Genomic DNA, 5,000 nt, shown 5'->3' with positions numbered 1-5,000 from the left:
AGCAGTCTAGTCTGGCTTCTCTCTGCTTCTCACAGCTTTAAGTCCGGCTTCTCTCAGCTTCTCTCCCTGTCTAGTTCTTACTGTAGGTAAGAACCCTGGGCCACAGGGGTCCTGTATGGTCCGACCAATCCCCAGTCTCCATACTGGATGTGTTAGCAGAATCTAAATGTTCGTTACACCCAAACAGAGTATTTTGGGGGTCTGTATTCTCTATCAGTGTATTGCAGTGAATTCATAACAATGCTCTATATTTCTCTAGAAGAGAAAGGGGAAGGGGAAGGGTAATTGAACAGGTTCGGTCACTTTGTTTGTGGTGGAATCTAAAGACACATTTCTAAACATTTCAAGCAACAACAAAAAAAAGCCGCAAACTATATTTATAGTTACAAACTGCGACACAGGTTGAGTGTTTTTTGTGTATAATCTGAGTCTGAATCTGCGTTGTGAACTGTACATAACCTCCCTACCAACAATGCGTCTCTTGATTTTAGCCTTCGGCTCTGACTGACGCCGTAACTAGAGAACTTCCATCAGTTGGAGCTATTGTTTCAGATTTTAGTCACAATGACTAATCATGACACAGAGGCATTCAAAAGAAAAATGCCAATGAACGTATTTCGTATTTCCATTGAAGGAAATAAGAGAAAAGATGACATAGATTTCAGATGATGTTTTTGTGAAGCCTTTAGTAAAAACCGTTTACTCCCAAAGCTCCCTGTTTTGATAATTTCGTGTACCTCTTTTCCTCCCTGTCTTTCTGTAGTAAACCTGTCAGTCAGCCCCTACAATGATCACCTGTCTGTCAGCCCCTACAATTACCATTTAATTCCGACATATGTGAGAGAGATTTGAATGCAGTACAGAGTCTGCTCTAATCCAATAATACTAGAGCACTGGGCCTTTTGTGTAGAATGAATATGGGGAGTGTGAGGAAAAGGAACACAGAGTGAAGTGAGGAGTAGATTTGGAGAGAGAGAGAGATGGTGGTGGGTCTTTGGCTTGATCTGCTTCAGCGGTTTCAGGAGAGACTTCAGTATTACTCTCTTCGTCCCCCCCTCCTCCCCACCTACAATTCTCTAAAACCCTGGGGAGCGTCCTGGGAGGCCTAGGGCGATCCAACTCTCCCCACCACACCACTGTGTGTGTGTGTGTGTGTGTGTGTGTGTGTGTGTGTGTGTGTGTGTCCAACTAAACCCCGGGCTGTCAGCAGGCCACAGCTGTCTCTCTGGTGATCTCTGTTCATCTTACCTCGTTGTGAGAAACCACACACATGCACTGGACACACACATAGGCCTGTAGTGAACACACACAGGCTTGCGTAGACACAGATGGTCTTTCTAGGGTACGTTGGGTAAGGTAGGTTATCATTTGTACTCTTCTGCACAGGACCTTCACATTTAGACGTTTTAGCCAAGCTGTTTTTTTTATAGCATATGGTCATTATACAAGTTGTATCTCTACTTATGTGCTGTTCACCATGGAAACGGGCATGTTTCTAGATAGCATGGGTAAACAGATTGATACGAGTGAGGCGTTACACGTTCAGCTGTTTCTCTGTGTCCCTCGATACAATTCCGTGTCAATGACAAACAACAGAGTGCGTTTGTCATTTCAAGACTGATATGCGGTACCTGCGGAAACTTATCTGCTCACAGCAGGGTGTTATTGCAATGGTATGTTCTCCACACCGCAGGTTACCAACAGGTAGACAGTAAATCATTCACTAATTTGGCCACGTGTCTCAGTTATGACTGCGTGCTGTCTGTGTGTGGCTGGTTTCCTGGTTCTCTGACTCGGGCTACTTGCGGCCAGCTGCTAGCAACTAGGGCGGGCCCTGACATCGTCTGAGACGGGGAAGGAAACGGTGGAGGGCAAATCTCTTTGTCCTAATGACTAATAAAGAGCTAGGTCTGTGTGTGTGTGTGTGTGTGTATGTGTGTGTGTGTGTGTGTGTGTGTGTTAGCGACCCTCCCATCAGTAGACCAGATGTTTTACCTGGGTGTAGAGCAGACCACCATCTGACTGGGGTCAGTCAGCTACCCTGGACCACACCCGCGTAAAGGAGGCTACCGGGAGGTCTGCCAGCTGTCCCTCTACCCTGACCTCTCCGTCCTGGGCCACTGAGTCTGGGGAAGAGAGGGTCTGAGGAGGGGGGGGGGGGGGGGGGGGTAGCTGGTGGTGCTGGTTGGAGGGTGGTTTATGGTTGATAGGGAGGGAGAGAAAAAGTTGAGAGAGAGAGAGAGAGAGAGAGGTAGATAGAGAAGTAGAGAGAGAGAGAGTAGTGTGATTGAATGAGAGAAGTTGGATTACGGGGGGTCCGGGCGGGGGGGGGGGGGGGCAGCTGGTATGAATGCAGTCTTGTTGCAGGGAGTTGGTCAAGTGGAAAGGGAAGGAGAGGGCCACCAAGACTCCAGGCTAGTGTTACACATCCAGGGGGGAGATGGGAGGTTGTACGAGAGGGAACCATCTGACGTCTGAAAGGTATTTAATTTGCGTGAGGACATCTGATGGTTTGGTTGTTTTGGAGCTTTTGTGCAAATGAAGTGCATTTGTCATTATGCCAATAATGCCACTCAGTCTTCAATTAGTAAAATGGCCCTCTTGTTGGTGAGCACATGGTGAGTGAGTGCATTGCCCCATATGTCATTCCAGAGTCCAGACCTCTTGACAGACACTGTCGATAGAACTCTCTTTAGACCACACACACTTCTTGTGTGTGAGTGGGGAGTGAGACAACTCATATTCTACTTTTTCGACTTTCTACTGGCAACACACACACACACACACACACACACATACACACACACACACACACACACACACACACACACACACACACACACACACACACACACACACACACTCAGAGACAGACAAACAGACACACACACACACACACACACACACACACACACTCAGAGACAGACAAACAGACACACACACACACACACACACACACACACCATAACGTGTTACTGAAATCCTGTTGAGGTCTTCATCTCAAGGGCCATTACTGAGATAGAGCCCCCCCCCCACCTCCCACCGCCACACGGTCCCCTATTCCCTTAGTGGTCTCTCAGCCCCCCCCCCACCCCCCCAGTGTGGCAGCCAGTATTATTTATGAGCCACGCGGTTCAAAGGCTGCAGACGGGTGAAGCCACAGGCTGTGTGTGTGTGTGTGTGTGTGTGTGTGTGTGTGTGTGTGTGAGCGTGTGCGTGGCTTGTGTGTGTGCGTGTGCGTGTGAGTGTGTGTGTGGATGTTGGGGGAATAGTCCAACTGAACATGATTGTGAGTCGGTAGAATGGAAAAACGTTTAGAAAACACATTGTTGAAATTTCCCTCTCTGGGTTTCTGTGTTGTTTGCATCCAGCAACCCCCCCTCGATTTAAGCCTTATGTCACACGATGTGAATCGTTCTTCTTTGATGTTAGATCATGTCTCTATCTAATAGTCGTGTTATTGTGTGCCAGAGGCCAGAGACAAGGCCATAGAGGCCACAGCCTGGCAGATGGTACTGACTCTAGCGTAGAGCCCATATTAGTGATGTCAGAACTACAATAAAGTCTTGTTTTGAGGCCTTTGTTGAGGGGAGAGCAGAGGTCTGTGTGCGACAGTGTATTCATTCCCCCTCAGGCAGTGTGAGAGATGCTGTAGATGGAGGGTTCCAGGTGGGGGTCCATATGGTGTCATTAGAGACATTCAGTCACCTCCACTTAACCATTATGTTTCAACGAGGGGGGTCAACTCACTGTCGGGTTAATGGCATTGTATAGCTTGTGTCGCTGCTTACAATAGGCCCACTTTAAATCAGGGATATTCAGCAGCATAGACATTCTTCAATTGTTCGATCGAGGTCGACGCTTCGATTGTTTTCGACAGCCTACGTCAGTTTCGACGTGTTATCCACTGGTACAGGAAGCCTTCGGGTAGCTGTGCTATGTCACACGGAGAACCTGACACCCGTGTAGGACAGCCTGCTGTAGCAGAACACCAGGTGACCCAGGTGAACCTGGCGTGATCCTAACTCTGCCTGGTTCTGGCCCTGGTCCTGGCCTTGGTGGGTCCTGGCTGGCCCCCGGGTGGCCCCTGCTGGGTTTGTCTTAGCTCAGTTTACAGCCCCGGCCCTCCACACCGCCTCGGCCAGCCGCCCCGTTCCCATGACCCTTTGCTCCGCACCCGGGCCTGTACCAGGAAGTGCTGTACGCATCACAGAGGGACGGAGGGGAAAAGTCAGGAAGTCAGGATCTGTCGGGGCCAGTCAGCCCCCTGGTTCACTTTCCCATGTTCCCCCTCTGCTAGCTGCTCTCTCTGTCATGTAGCGCACAGCCGTGAGTCAATAGGACCGGTTTCCTCTACAGCGAAGATCACTCTGAATGTTGGTCTAGGACTCAGTGTGAGGGGGGGTCAGGTAGGGCTGGCTGATACTGGACAGATTGGTTGAGGTTCTCAAGGTTAGGGGTCAAACCCATTTAAATGAACTCCCAACATTTCCCTAATTGGAAAAAAAAACGGATAGGATGTTTTCAATTGTTTTGATGGAATTTCAGTTCACTCTGAATTTGGGACTGAATTGAAATGGAATTGACCTAATATCCAACCGTCCTTTCCTCTCAGTTTGTCTCCGCTCTGGTTCTAATGTCATTTAGCTCCTGTAGTAACACAATGCTGCGGAGAGAGGCCAGTGGTTTGCCTGTCCAGTGACATCACACTGCTATTGACCATACATCACACTTGGTGAGCTTAGAATGATAAGGTTCTATCTCCGTTTAGGGCAGTTCAGAGATATTGAGCGTCAACGTTTTTACATTCCATTATGTTTTGTGAGATGGAACCTTTGTATTTTATGAATGACTAACTCAAAAATGTCAACATTTTAAAAATAACACCACACAGGCATTAATAAACACCTAATGGATCAGATTATGTAAAAAACTCAATTTTGACAAACATGGAGATAGAACCTTATAATTCTAACGTCACGACTTGTCACGTTTACAGT

Source organism: Nansenia antarctica, assembly GCF_963989245.1.
Source record: "Nansenia antarctica genome assembly, chromosome: 18".
In the NCBI taxonomy this organism is placed as follows: Eukaryota; Metazoa; Chordata; class Actinopteri; order Argentiniformes; family Microstomatidae; genus Nansenia; species Nansenia antarctica.
Note: the sequence above shows the minus strand (reverse complement) of the source record.